Here is a 16,375-nt window from a genome sequence, read left to right as displayed (position 1 = left end):
GGCTGCAGTGAGCTATGATCACGCCACTGCACTCCAGCCTGGGCAACAGAGCGAGACCCTGTCAAAAATAAATAAATAAATAAGACCGGAGAGTGGTAAGTGCTATAAAGAAAATAAAAGAAACTACAATGATCATGATCAACTAACTAGGGAGGTGGGGGAATTACTTTGAACCAGGAATTAATTTTATTTAGAAAAGACCTTCCTTAATGGTGACTAATGTCATTTTTCTGTCCTACTTCAGTTCTATGCCTTCTGGAGTACCCTACATTTAGCAATTTCTTTGCACCCCTAGTACCAAAAATTAGGAGCAAACTTGATGTCTTCTTCTTTGGAATGACAATCCTAGAAACACGGAATGCAAAATCCTCTGTACATCTCACCAGGAGACATCAGACCCTTATGTAAAAACCATTCCTAGAAGACTGCTTTGATACCCACAGTTCTAGAAGAGCACGTGCATTTGGCTATTCAGGATCTAGCAACAGCTGCTTGCCCTTCCCTGCTCACTCATTGTTATAAAGATCAAATGAGGTGATGGCTACAAAAGTACTTCATAACCTTAAAAGGTAATTACATCAAGTGCTATTGGATTATAAAAACAATTGGTCCAAATTAAAGATGCTATACACTCATAGAAATAACCAAGAGATTATAGAATTCCATTGTTGGATGTATTAAATAAAAGCCTAGAAAACCATCATTCTTGGATAGACTATTAGATTGGAACATACTAGGGAGACAAACCTTTGCTGTCCCACTAACAGCATAAAAGCATTGAACAACAAAACATTTACATGTTTATGAAAATTTACCATAATTTCAAGAGAAAGGAAATGATATTATAAAAAGTAAAATAGACTCATGGAATTGAATGTAATAAAAAAATGTAAGAAATTATGACACAGAAACTGGATCTCTTCTGTCTTCTACATATAAATGCAAAAAACCTGCCTATTGGAAGTTCATGTAAAGACTTTTTAAGATTCAGTCATCCTTTAAAGTTGAATTTCTTTAAATGTGCCCGGTTTGCACTGGTGTTCATCATCATTCAACTCCACAGTTTTCAGGAGAGAATGCTCCCCTAAGGCCACTGTCAGAACTTCCAGCCTTGGCCCCTGCTGTAAATGGAGTTTTAGAAATGAGCTTATGGTTATATAGTTTTGAATCATGCAAAATCTTTTTTGAAGCTGCTCACCCTATCTTCCTTCTACCACCAATACCCCAATATAATACAATACTAGCAAAATTGAGAATGAGAGGATTACTTCTTAAGAAAATAAAATTAAAATACACCAGTTGAAATCTTAAAATACAACATTTCTATCATAATTGAAGACTAAAAAGCTTCTTTTTGTAAATTTCGAAATTTTGCAAAAGACTAGCAAACTAGAATATTTAGTGCCTTTCTCCAGGGGCCACTTTCATGTTGAATTGATCTGAAGCAATTGTCTATGCTGTATTATGCGCTGCCATGTAGGAGGAGAAAGGAAACTTCAGAGGAACTAATTCAGTGAACTGTGGCCCTGGCATACAATTAGGATGATGGCACTTTGTCTGACCAAGTTTCAATGTGGTCAAGTCCACGGCTCCCACAGCTCAGCCACCAGCTGCAGGTCAAAGTGAAGAAAATTCTAAAACAAACAATCCAGAAGTAAGAAGTGAATTTTTTAAAAGAATTTTTAAGTTTATTTTTTTCTATTTGGAGAGTGAGATTGACAATAAAAGTGTTAATAAGAAATTAACATGTATTGAGAACATTTTTTTTGTGCCAGGTATTTATGGTGCTAAGCTTTTATATACATTATCTCATTTAATCTCCATTATAATCCTGAAAGACAAGTACTATTAATACTGTATAATACCAATGAGGAAACTGGGGCACGAAGAGGATAAGTAACTTTCCCAAGGTCACACAGCTCATATCTGCCTCACAGAAACACCAGGAAAGGTAAAACAACAACAAATCTCAGTGGTATGCATTGATATTCAAGAAAATGGGACCAGATACATGAAGAAAATTTAAATGATTATTGTACATTTTAAAGGATTTTTACATTTGTTATTATAAATAAGCAGAAAATTAGATTATGAATAAATTATTAAAAACAACTCCAGATAGGTTTCTGGTTTCAGCTCTAACATATAAAGCTTAGAAGTCATCATTCCAAAATTCAGTGACTTTTCTGGGACCCATCAGAAAACAGGTCTCAGGGCAAACCATTACTCTAAAATCTGGAGAGACAGGCACATCCAGAGAAACACAGTCAAGATCTGCTTACCTGAATCAGAAGATTAAGGTAAGCCAAACATTTGCAGAAACATTTAAATGGTAATTTTGATGACTTGCTGGAGGCTGTGTGTGAATTAGTTTGAGAGTTAGAAATGTTCTATCTTAAACAGCACCCGCCCAACTTTGGACTAGTATGAGAGTTAGAAATGTTCTATCTTAAACAGCACCCACCCAACTTTGGTGGACCAGGAACACCACCAGGTTCTCATTGATGAAGATCCATATTCTCCTAGCTCTGGCAAGGTAGTAGACGGGTAATCACTGTGAAATAGCACACTCAGAGCCTTTTCCATAACAAAAGTCTATTCTACCAGAGCCTTATTCCTGTTGGGAGAAGGACATTTCTCCCACTCCAGTCCCCTCTAGGCTTGTGGTCTCACCTATATCACCTAAGAGGGGGAAAACATAGTAGGGCTTCAAGGAAACAGATGGGGAGTCCTGCAGCCAGGAAAAGGAGTAGGGAGCTAGGGGACAGGGGACGAGAGAGGGAAACTATGCCACAGGAGAAATGCTCATGAAGGTCTCAGCCCCAAGACACAGGCCCACTAAAAAACTGAGATTTCATCAGATTATAGAATGTTCTCCCCTCACCCACACTTTATCACCACCATAATAGGGTGTCAGTATAATAACAGTGGATTATAGCTAAAGAATTGCAAGATAGAGATGTTTCTCTGGGAAGGAGTATTTAGGGAAGCCCAAAGTCAGGAGAGACAAAAGCAAGAATGCTAGAAGAATTTGAAGGCTCTGCCACGTATAGCTACATCAAACACAAACCCAGCCTGACTCCTAGCTATATTAATATGAGCACTCATGGTAAAGCCCTGTTTATCTCAGTTCCTAATACCCAGTACAACCTGCCCAGCTCTCAATAAAAAAATTACAAGGCATGCCAAAAGGCAAGACAAACTCAGTCCGAAGAGAAAAAGCAATCATTAGAATTAGACTCTGATATTAGAGATTGAAATTATCAGATGGAAATTAAAATAGCTATGATTAATATGCTAAGGGCTCTAATAGAAAAGAAGACAACATAAAGTAACAGATGGGTAATGAAAGAGAAAAGTGGAAACTATAAGAAAGAATCAAAAGGAAATGTTAACAGTCAAATGCACTGGAACACAAATGAAGAATGGCTTTGATGAGTTCATCAGTGATTGGATGTGACTGAACAGAGAAATAGTGAACATAGGTCAATAGAAACTTCCCAAACTGAAATGCAAAGAGGAAAAAAAAAGCATGAAAAAACAGAACAGAACATCCAAGAACTGTGAGATCATTTCAAAGATGTAACATATGCATCACTGGAATACCAGAAGTAGAAGAAAGTAAGAACAGGCAGAAGAAATAGTTGAACTAATATTGGCCACAAACTTTCCAAAGTTAATGACAGACACTGTATGGGCTTGAAGACTGCACCACCTCAATTAATTTCCACTCAGAACCCTAGAATGTGACCTTATTTGAAAACAAGGTCTTTGTGGATGCAATTAATTAAGAGGAAGTCATACTGGATTTGGGTGGGCCCTAAATCCAATGAATGCTGTCCTTATAAGCATTCATACACACAGAGGAAAGATGGCCATGTGAAGATAGAGGCAGAAATTGGAATGATGCAGCTACCAGCAAGGAATGCCAAGGATGACCAGCAACCAAATGCTGGAAGAGGCAAAAAAGGATTCTTTCCCTAGAGAAGTTTCAGATGGAGCATGGCCCTGCTAACAGCTGCATTTCAGACTTTTAGCCTCCAGAACTGTGAGGGAATACATTTCTGTTGTTATCAATGGCTCATTTTGTGGTAGGTAATTTGTTATGGCAGCCCTAGAAAATTAATAGTTACCAAACTACAAATTCAGGAAGCACAGATAACACCATGCTGAATAAAGACTTTTAAAAACCCATATCTAGGCATACCATATTCAAACTGCAGAAAACCAAAGTCACAGAGAAAATCTTTTAGAAGAAGCCAGATGACAGGAAATAAGCCAGAAAAGCAAAGGTAAGAATTACAGTGGAATGAAGTAAAAAATTTAAAGCATTGCAAGAATAAATTCCACCATCTTGGAATTCTATACCCAGCAAACTTTGTCCTTCAAAAGTGAAGAAGAAAGACTTTCTAAGACAAACAAAAACTGAAGATATTCATTCCTAGCAGATCTGATCTACAAAAAATATTGAAAGAAATTCTTCAAGCAGAAGGAAAATGAGAGAAGTCAGAAACTTGAGTCTACTATACAAAGAAAGGAAGAGAATTAGAGAAGTAATAAAGGAAAGTAAAATAAAGTTTTTTAATTATCAAGTGGTCTAAAAAATAATAGTTTGTATAAAGAAATAATAGTATGTTATTAATGTTTTGGGTGATTAGAGCAAATGGTTAAATTAAATGAACGACAACAATGTCACAAGGGAGAGAAAGGAAGAACTGGGAATACTCTTCTATAGGGAACCTTCACTACATTTGAAGTGCAATAGCATTATTTGAAGGCAGACATAGATTATTTTAAAACTTATATCTTACAAGGAAATAAAAGAGGATACAAACAAATGGAAGAACATTCCATGCTCATGGGTAGGAAGAATCAATATCGTGAAAATGGCCATACTGCCCAAGGTAATTTACAGATTCAATACCATCCCCATCAAGCTACCAATGACTTTCTTCACAGAATTGGAAAAAAACTACTTTAAAGTTCATATGGAACCAAAAAAGAGCCCGCATCGCCAAGTCAATCCTAAGCCAAAAGAACAAAGCTGGAGGCATCACACTACCTGACTTCGAACTATACTACAAGGCTACAGTAACCAAAACAGGGTGGTACTGGTACCAAAACAGAGATATAGATCAATGGAACAGAACAGAGCCCTCAGAAATAACGCCGCATATCTACAACTATCTGATCTTTGACAAACCTGAGAAAAACAAGCATTGGGGAAAGGATTCCCTATTTAATAAATGGTGCTGGGAAAACTGGCTAGCCATATGTAGAAAGCTGAAACGGGATCCCTTCCTTACACCTTATACAAAAATCAATTCAAGATGGATTAAAGACTTAAACGTTAGACCTAAAACCATAAAAACCCTAGAAGAAAACCTAGGCATTACCATTCAGGACATAGGCATGGACAAGGACTTCATGTCTAAAACACCAAAAGCAATGGCAATAAAAGCCAAAATTGACAAACGGGATCTAATTACACTAAAGAGCTTCTGCACAGCAAAAGAAACTATCATCAGAGTGAACAGGCAACCTACAAAATGGGAGAAAATTTTTGCAACCTACTCATCTGACAAAGGGCTAATATCCAGAATCTACAATGAACTCAAACAAACTTACAAGAAAAAAACATACAACCCCATCAAAAAGTGGGCAAAGGACATGAACAGACACTTCTCAAAAGAAGACATTTATGCAGCCAAAAAACACATGAAAAAATACTCACCATCACTGGCCATCAGAGAAATGCAAATCAAAACCACAATGAGATACCATCTCACACCAGTTAGAATGGCAATCATTAAAAAGTCAGGAAACAACAGGTGCTGGAGAGGATGTGGAGAAATAGGAACACTTTTACACTGTTGGTGGGACTGTAAACTAGTTCAACCATTGTGGAAGTCAGTGTGGCGATTCCTCAGGGATCTAGAACTAGAAATACCATTTGACCCAGCCATCCCATTACTGGGTATATACCCAAAGGACTATAAATCATGCTGCTATAAAGACACATGCACACGTATGTTTATTGCGGCACTATTCACAATAGCAAAGACTTGGAACCAACCCAAATGTCCAACAGTGATAGACTGGATTAAGAAAATGTGGCACATATACACCATGGAATACTATGCAGCCATAAAAAAGGATGAGTTCATGTTCTTTGTAGTGACATGGATGAAATTGGAAATCATCATTCTCAGTAAACTATCGCAAGAACAAAAAACCAAACACCACATATTCTCACTCATAGGTGGGAACTGGACAATGAGAACACATGGACACAGGAAGGGGAACATTACACTCTGGGGACTGTTGTGGGGTGGGGGGAGGGGGGAGGGATAGCATTGGGAGATATATCTAATGCTAGATGATGAGTTAGTGGGTGCAGTGCACCAGCATGGCACATGTATACATATGTAACTAACTTGCACATTGTGAACATGTACCCTAAAACTTAAAGTATAATAATAATAAAGGAAAAAAAGAAAAAAAACCTTATATCTTAAAATCTAGGGAAAACCACAATTTTAAAAAAACAGTATGATTTATACATGAAGAGAGAAGATGAAATGAAATCATATAAAATGCTCAGTTAAACCAGTAAATGCAGGAAAAGAAGGGGCAAAAAAAAAAATTAACAAATTCAATAAAGAGAAAATAGTTACAGATATAGTAGCTATTAATCCAATTACAGTTGACCTTTGAACAATGTGGGGGTTAGGGGTGCTGTCCCTGCATGCAGTTGAAAATTTGTGTATGACTTTTGACTATGCAAAAACTTAACTACTAATAGCCTACTGTTGACTGGAGTTCTTAACAATAACATAAACAGTCTATTAACACATATTTTGTATTAAATATATTATATATTGGATTCTTACAATAAGGTAAACTAAAGAAAAGAAAATATTATTAAGAAAATCTTAAGGAAGAAAAGATATATTTACCAATCATTAGATGGAAGTGGATCATCGTAAAGGTCGTCATCCTCATCATCTTCATGTTGAGTAGGCCAAGGAGGAGGAGGAAAATAAGGTATCAGTCTTGCTGTCTCAGGGGTGGCAGAAGTGGAAGAAAATTTGTGTGTAAGAGAAGCTACGCGTGCAACCCGAAAGTGGACTTCCGGGTCACGGCGGAGCCGGCTCTCATGTGGAGGCGGGGAAGTTTGGCCCACCGGAAAGTAGACCTGGGCCCTGGGATCCCAGAGAAGAAAAAGAAGAAAGTGGTCAAAGAACCAGGGACTCAATACTCAATTTTAAACAATGATGATTATTTTGCCCATGTTTCTCCTATAAAAGCCACGGCCCCCTCTAAGAGTGTGGTCCACGGGCAGGCACGTGAGATGCCTCTAGTGAAGAAAAAGAAGAAAGAGAAGGGTGTCAGCACCCTTTGCGAGGGGCACGTAGAACCTGAGACCACGCTGCGTGCCAGACGGACAGAGAAGTCATCCAGCCCAAGGAACCAGGTGCTTGGCCATTTGGAGTTCCTCAGTGGGCAGAAGAAAAGGAAGTCATCTCTGGCCATGTCCCATGCCTCTGGGGTGAAAATCTCCCCAGACCCCAGACAGGGTGAGGAGGAAACCAGAGTTGGCAAGAAGCTTAAAAAACATAAGAAGGAAAAAAAGGGGGCCCAGGACCCCACAGCTTTCTCAGTCCAGGACCCTTGGTTCTGCGAGGTCGGGGATGCTGTGGACACTTGCTCAGTGGGGAAGGAGGGTGAGGAACAGGTAGCCTCGGGGCAGAAGCGGAAGCACAAGAGCCCCAGGGAACACGGTGGGAAGGCGAAGAAGAAAAAAAAATCCACCAGGAGGGAGACGCCCTCCCAGGCCACTCCAAGCCCTCCAGGTCCATGGAGAGCTGCCCTAGGAAACGAAGTAAAAAGAAGCCAGTCAAAGTGGAGGCTCCGGAATACATCCCCATAGGAGATGGCCCTAAAACCCCCGCGAAGAAAAAGATGAAGTCCAAGAAGAAGGTAAAGCAGCCAGTCATTGAGGAACCGGCTCTGAAAAGGAAGAAAAAGAAAAGGAAAGAGAGTGGGGTAGCAGGAGACCCCTGAAAGGAGGAAACAGACACGGACTTGGAGGTGGTGTTGGAAAAGAAAGGCAACATGGACAAGGCGCACATAGACCAGGGGCGAAAGGCCTTGCAAGAAGAGACTGATCGCGAGTCAGGCAAAACGGAAGCTTCTGAAACCAGGAAGTGGACGGGAACCCAGTTTGGCCAGTGGGATACTGCTGGTTTTGAGAACGAGGAACAGAAACTGAAATTTCTCAAACTTACGGGTGGCTTCAAAAACTTGTCCCCTTCGATTAGCCCCCACCCCCACCCTCCCGCCCCACCCAGCCCGATTGCAAGGTCCAACGTGGCCCTCAGTAAGAAGGTGGCCGACAGCCTGCAGCAGAGCCTGCAGCGGGAATACGGCCTGGCCATGAGCTGAAAGTACAGCCGCGGAGCCGGCCTCGGCTTCTCCACCGCCCGGAACAAGATCTTTTATATTGACAGGAATGCTTCCAAGTCAGTCAAGCTGGAAGATTAAACTCTAAACTTTCGTCTCCCCAAAACTGCCACAATTGCTTTGATTATCCTATTTATGCTGGAGGTTGCAAATTATTTTGTGTGAAAAGTCAGATCTTGGAAATGACCTTGAACAGTAGGATATAAATAACTCCCATAAGCTTAGCGTTCCAATAATGGAACACTAGGCATAAATGGGTTATTCAATTGTGCAGATGAAAGCCATCTGACAGTTGGCTCACATTGAACACCTGTGGAGATTAAGGACAAGGACAACTATCTTGATGGGCTTGGACAAACTGGGGCGGGGCAGCTAATGTTTCCGGAGCCAGGAGAACGAGTGGCTAAAACCTCCTGTTTTCCGTTAAACATTCCGTCCCTGTCTGAGATATCAATATGTACAGATTACCTTTGTTGAGTGTTTACCAGGTGCTAGGCACATACTAGTGTTTTCCTTAATGTATTTAATCTTCATAATTATGAAATTGGTGCTATTATTATCCCTATCTTATAGATGAGGCAACTGAAGTTCAGGGATAAAGTAATAAAATTGCCTGGGGTCACCCAAACACTAAAAAAAAAAAAAAAAAAAAAAAGAGAAGCCACGCAGTTCAAACCTGTATTGTTCAAATGTCAACTGTATATCAATAATTCCTTAAATGTGAATCGTCTAAATACACCAATAAAAGACACTATTGTCATAGTGGATAATGACAAGATACAACTATATGTTATCTACAAGAAACCCACTTTAAACTTAAACACTCAGGTTAAGAGTAAAGGGATGGAAAAAGATATATCATGCTAAAAGTAATCAAAAGAAAGCTGGAGGAGCTAAATTAATTTCAGACAAAGCCAACTACAGAATGAGCAACATTATCAGGAATAAAAAGGGGTACCACATAAGGATAAAGGGAACAATTCTCCAAGAAGACAACAATCGTAAACATGGAAGCATTACCAAGAGTGTCAAAATACATGAAAGAAGACTAATAAAAATGAAAAGAGAACTAGACAAATCCATTGTTAGAGGTGAGACTTCACCATCCCTGTGTCAATGTTATGGGTGGAGACTTCACCATCCCTTTGATAGAGCCAGTGGGCAAAAAAATCAAGGCTATAGATGACCTGAGCAGTATTATCAATCACCTTGATCTAATGACATCTATAGATTACTCCATTCAACAGCAGAATATACATTCATCTCAAGCTTCTGAGGAACATTTACCAAGACAGACCACATTTTCACCATAAAACACCCTCAACAAATTTAAGAACATGAAAATTATACAAAGTATGTTCTCCAACCACGGTTTAATTAAAGTAGAAATCAATAGGAAAGATGTCTAGAAAATTCACAAATATTTGGAAATATAAATATTAAAAAGCATAATTCTAGATAATCCATGGGCCAAAGAAGAAGTTTCAAGAGAAATTTAAAAACATTTCAAACTAAATGAGAATGAAATTATAATTTACTAAAATTTGTGGGTGTAGCAAAGAAATGTTTGGAAGAAAATGTATAGCATTAAATGCGTATGTTGTAAAAGAAAAATATCTAAAATGTGATACTTCAGCTTACCTTAGAAAATTAGAGAGGAGAAACTTAAGCCTAAAACAAGCAAAAAAGTTAATATTTCATCAGAAATAAATAAAGTTAACAGAAAAAAAGAAAAACAAATAAATACTATTAAAAAACTATATACCAATAGACTGGATAACTGAGATGAAATGAACCATTTTTTCATGGAAAACACAGACTACCAAAACACATACCAGGAGATATAGATAGCCTGAATAGCCTTAGAGCCAGTAAAGAAATTGGATCGATAATTATTAATCTTTTAAAAAAGAAAGCAGGAGGCCCAGATGGTTTCATTGGTGAATTCTACCAAACATTGAAGGAAGAAAGAACACCAGTTCTCCACAATCTCCTTTAGAAGCAGAGGGAATACTTCCTAACTCATTCCATGAGGCGTCGCCCTAATACTAAAACCAGATGGAGACATTACAAGAAAAGAAAGTGACAGACCACTTTCTCTTATGAACAAAGACAGACAAAAAATCCTCAGCAAAATATTAGAAAATCAAATCCAACAATGTATAAAAAGAATTATATCCCACGTCCAGGTAGGATTTATTCTAATTACACAAAGCTAATTTAACATTCAAAACTCTATCAATGTAATCTGTCACATCAACAGGCTGAAAAAAAATCATATGATCATATCAATTAATATAGAAATATATTCTGCAGAACCCATAGTTAAAACAGAGCATAATGTGGAAAATACCTTACAAGTTTTAAAATCATAATTTAGTTTTAGGCCTTTTAATCAAAAGTGGATGGTGAATTTATTTTCAGTTATCACAAGAGCTTTACAACTGACTTTTGAAATTAACATAGTCTACATATCTAAATACATGCTAAAATGTTAATTTCGTCTGTTTTTATTATTATAAAATTGTGTCTTGTGTGTTTTCTAATATTTGGAGGTATATAACCTCTTTCAGAATCTGATAAAAGCTATGGACCAAAAAAGGTAAACACACAAAGAATGTGCTCATATTATTTCAGAGTTCTGATTTAATTTTACTCTTTTACAACAATTTAGATCAATGGTCACATCCCTTATTATTGTATCCCATTTTGCTTTAGGACAAAAATCACAAGATCTTACTATTGTGTTGAGACTCTGATTTTTTAAGGAATCAGTCCTTCAAAAAATGAAAGAATTTTACATTTAATTTATGATTTTACTCCATAGCTTAATCAAGGTTAAAATGCAAGAAAGGAAACTGAGAAGAAAACAACCCTGTAATAACTAAAAAGATTAGCTAAATTACATGTTCATCTAAAGGAGCAAATATTATAAAGTCCTGGTCTTAAATTCATGCATATATTCATTCATTCATTCTGCTAATGCTATGACTAATACTAGACCACTTTGGGCTTGCTTTGGTTTAGGCACATGTACTTCTTCTGTACCTGGATACTACTAATGTCTCCTCAAAACCTCATTATTTATGCTTATTTTGGGTATGTGAGTCAAGAATTGAAACTTATTTTTAAAGAGGAAAGAAAATTGTTTTGATCAATTATCAGAGATTCTAACAAATAAACTACCGAGAAGTTGTTGAGGGGGATTCTATGTATTACCTTAATTAGTAGTAACTTAATTATTTCAGTGAGGATAAAGCAAAGGAGGCATGTAACGTAGCCCAGGGAACTGTCTGCTGAGCTCAGATTTGAAGAAGATAAGCACACTTCACAAAAAGAGGAGATAAGAATGAATACCAAAGAATGACATGAATATGTGAAAACATTGTCCAAAAAAATAAAAGTCCAGAATAAGTAGAGATTATTGGCAAAGGAAAAAACCTTGAAGCCAACCAAATAAGATTTTTAGCTACTTAGCAGAAAAATAAAAAGGAAGAATTAGGTCTCTTGTTTAAGATAATTTACATAATTTTTACAGAAGAGAGGGTGGTAGGCCAATGACATCATTCCTATACTGTTTCTATCTTTCTATTAAGAATAGTCTTACAGGCCGGGTGCTGTGGCTCACGCCCATAATCCCAGTATTTTGGGAGGCCGAGGCTGGTGAATCACGAGGTCAGGAGATCGATACCATCCTGGCTAACACGGTGAAACCCTGTCTCTACTAAAAATACAAAAAATTAGCTGGACGTGGTGGCAGGTGCTTGTAGTCCCAGCTACTCAGGAGGCTGAGGCAGAGGAATGGCATGAACCCGGGAGGCGGAGCTTGCAGTGAGCTGAGATTGTGGCACTGCACTCCAACCTGGGCAACAGATAGAGACTCCATCTCAAAAAACAAACAAACAAAAAAAATAGTCTTACAATACTGGAAAGTGTAGAGTAAACGTGGCCAAAAGGCCGTTGAAGTCCGAAATATGCAGAAATAACAAGAGATTACCTATTGCACTAAAATAATCCAGACCTTCCCATTCAGATAAATCACATCCCAGGGTACTGTAATAACTTGTGGATGACCTACTAAATTATAGTTACCCCATGGTGGTTCCAGAACTCTGTCCCCCAAAAGTACCAAAATTCATGGACGCTCAAGTTCCTTATATAAAATGGCTTGGTATTTACAAATGGCCTACACACATCCTCCCATATACTTTAAATCATCTCTACATTATTTATAATACCTAACACAATATAATGCTATGTAAATAGTTGTTATTCTGTATTTTTAGAGAATAATAACAAGAAAAAAGTTTTCATACATGTTCAGTACAGATGCAACCATCCATTTATTTTTCTGAATATTTAGGATGGTTGAATCCACCGATGTAAAACCCATGGATAAGGAGGACAGACTGTCGCATTAGTAATCTCCAGAAATCATGATGATCTATATGTGCCTATCTGTAAAGATCTCTAATGCATGTCTTCAAGTGAAATAGGACTGAAGATGGATTGTGTGATCTCATGTATGTAAAAAAGTAATAATATACATATATATTAATCTATATTTATTTAAAAATAACTAGAAGGATTATATCAGTATTCACCACTGGTGTTATTCAAAATATAAAAACGAGTCTGGGCATAGTGGCTCACACCTGTAATTCCAGCATTTTTGGAGGCCAAGGCAGGCAGATTGCTTGAGCTCAAGAGTTCGAGACCAGCCTGGGAAATACGATGAAATCCTGTTTCTACAAAAAGTACAAAAACTAGCTGAGTGTGGTGGTGCACGCCTGTGGTCCCAGCTACTTGGGAGACTGAGGTGGGAGGATTGGTTCAGCCCGGAAGGTCAAGGCTGTAGGGAGCCGAGATCACACCATTGCACTTCAGCCTGGGTGACAGAGCAAGACCTTGTCTGAAAAAAAATTATATATAATGTATGTATATATATATATTTATATAATATATAAATGAAAGGTAAATATGTATAAAAATGAAAGCAAAAACAATAAATAATGAGGCATCTGTGTAACAGAAAAGCATGGAGAATGATAAAATGGAGGTAAGAGGAAATGCTCAATTAGACAAATAGTAAAATCCCTTTCCCTTTGAAGATTATGTACACACACACATACCCCTATGTATAAGCAGGATGCAGTGCAAAATTAAAAAGTTTGCTCCATGTTCAAAAAGTACTAAGAATTTTAAGCCTGATACAGCATAGAATTAAACCAAGAGTGGGGCCCTGCTATGCATGTGGCCCTGTGCAACTGCACAGGTTGCATATCCATGATATGCTTAATATCCCAAATCCCTGCATATATACACATACACATACATGCATACACATAGTTATATACACATGTATGCAAAGGTGTTCAGTATATATTACCTTCTTCTCTAAAGGTATAATCTTTGCATATATATATACACAAATGTATACCTATATATATTTCTTGTGCGCAAAGACTATCTTTAGAGAAGAAGGTAATGTATATCATACATCTGGAGGTCCATTTTTGAATGCTAAGGTGCCCTGTGATCCAAATATTTTGTACTCATTGCTTCCCCCACTAGCCTGGATGCATCATCCCTCCTGTCTTCTTATCCAGAACATCTCTTCCAATTGCCCATAACTCATATTTTCAGAGTCCTAGCTCCCCCTTGTAGTACTGTTTATATTTTAATAGCAAACATCAGAAGCAATGATAAAAAAACACTCTAAGTTAATTAATGGGGTGCAAATTATATGTGAGGAGTTTGTCATAAGATTGAAATCAAGACCTATGTATTTACCTCTTCTCTTCTACATTTTCCCAAGGTAACATTACTACTCACGAGAAATAAACATTTTCTAGGTACTTATTACGCTATAACTGCACTACCGTCTTAGCCGGCACAGTGTGAATAAATTCTAAGCCTTCTTCATAGCTTCTGTATCACGCTGAGGGATGACAAATAAATTAATTAATTAATGCCAAGCTCTGTACCGCTAGGGAATTTTGAAAGAAGACCCATTGCAGACTGTCCAGATGAAACATAAGCTTTTATAACAAATGAGTTCCAACTGCCTGGATTGGAAGGTACCTAAATCTTAAAATGAAGCAAAGCATCATCTATTAAATAATTACTCTGTGTTAATCACTATACATGCATGTTTTCAGTTAATCTTCCTAATAATCCTGAATTAATTTCTATTAATATTTTTATTTTATAGAAGAAGAAACTGAGGAAAAAAGCCGTTATATATTTTGTCAGTTTCACATAGACTAGATTTTGGATCCAATTTGTTTGACTTGAGAAAATGTAAATTTACTGACCAGATTATACTGTTTCCTGGGCCTTAAATATTATCTAATACATTTATCGTTTTGAGGAATCCCTTAACACCTAACCCAGTGGTTTTCCAAGCCTATCCTTGAATTTCTTCTATTGGGGAATGAACTCCTGTAAACTAACTAATTCTAAGTTCAGACAGACAGTATTTCTTTATGTTGAGCCAATATCTATTTCCTTGTAACATAAATTTATTAGCTCTAGCTTTACCATTCATGAGAACATGTCTGATTTCTTTTCTATTTAATAGCCCTTCAGATATTTGATGAATAAATTGAGCTAACTCTCATTGCCTATGACTCTTCTCTTCTATAGGTAATATTTCAGGTACAACTCATGGGGAATCGTTTTGAATTTCCTTACTCAAGGATTATTCCCTTTCAAATGTAGTCTAGTTTGTCAATGTTTCCCAGATCCTCAGAACTGAATGTAACACACCAGAATTGTTCCAGCCAGCTCTGGGAGCAAGACAATCACTTCCCTCATTCAAGCCATTACAAGTCTATTACCACATTCAAAAGGGCCATTAGCTTTCTCAGCAGCCACATCATATTGCTGGGTTTTATTGAAATAAAAATCCATGAACCTTTGTTATTCAGGTGCCAATAAGCCATGCTCCTTTCAGTTGACAGGAATGCAGCTGTGTGTGTGTTTGTATGTGTCTGTGTGTGTCAGAGAAAGAGAGAGAGATTCAAGGGTTATGATCTAAATTTACCTATGTAAGTTTCATGCTGTTAGATTTGGCCCTTCTTTTCACATGTTAGAGTTTTTGGTTTTGGCTTTTGTGGATGTTAATTCCATCATACATGGATTTCTCTCTACTCCCAAAATAATACTCACATGCAAATTTGATGAGCATTCCTTTGTATCTTCATCTAAGTCTCCGACAAATAATGATAAACTAGACAAGACAGAACCCTTTGGCTTGCCTCTAGAGATCATCTTCTAGGTTGACACAAGTACTTTAACATTAGTTTTCGGACATACAACTAATAATCTATAAAAATACAAGAGTATGTAGCCTATAGTTCTTAATTCTCTCTAATGGTATTCATGAAAGACAAGAATGAGACAGAGGAGAAAATGGTGGTTTATTCCTGGAAAGTGGTCTCTTGACAGCACAGCTGATTTACACGTTTTCAAGTCAGGAGAGTTGAGCCGCCCTTCCACAGCTCCCTAGGAAAGTAGGTTTTCCCTCTTTGAAGTTGAATTGAAAACAAACTTGAGCAATCAGCTCAGATTTTCTTTGTTCTTCATTAGTTTTGGAAACAAAACAATAAAATTCCTCAGCAAACCACCCCCTATCTCTCCCCTACACATACAAAATCTGTGTTAGGAAGCAGAGTCATAAGTAAGGTTTATTTTCAAGATCATCCAAATTTATTTTTTATTTCATCCCATTTACCAGGGTATTATGAGCAATAAGCCACTAAACTAGGCAGGGAGCTAAAATGAGGAAGCAAGTTCTTGGCTTACACAACTGCCCATCAAGCAGTGACCTAGGACTCTAGGCAAGTGTCACAGAATTTTGAAGATGAATTAAAAGTGTTACTTTCCTGTGGTTGTTTCCTGGTTG

General features: G+C 37.5%; 1 pseudogene; it reads left to right on the top strand.

Annotated features, from left to right (window-relative positions):
- The first annotated feature begins 6,064 nt into the window (after positions 1-6,064).
- Positions 6,065-8,663, top strand: LOC100982713 (lysine-rich nucleolar protein 1-like; annotated as a pseudogene).
- Positions 8,664-16,375: the final 7,712 nt, after the last annotated feature.

This window comes from Pan paniscus, chromosome 10 (assembly GCF_029289425.2).
Source record: "Pan paniscus chromosome 10, NHGRI_mPanPan1-v2.0_pri, whole genome shotgun sequence".
Classification (NCBI taxonomy): Eukaryota; Metazoa; Chordata; class Mammalia; order Primates; family Hominidae; genus Pan; species Pan paniscus.
The sequence above is the reverse complement of the archived record's forward strand: the minus strand, read 5'-3'. Positions and strand labels throughout refer to the sequence as shown.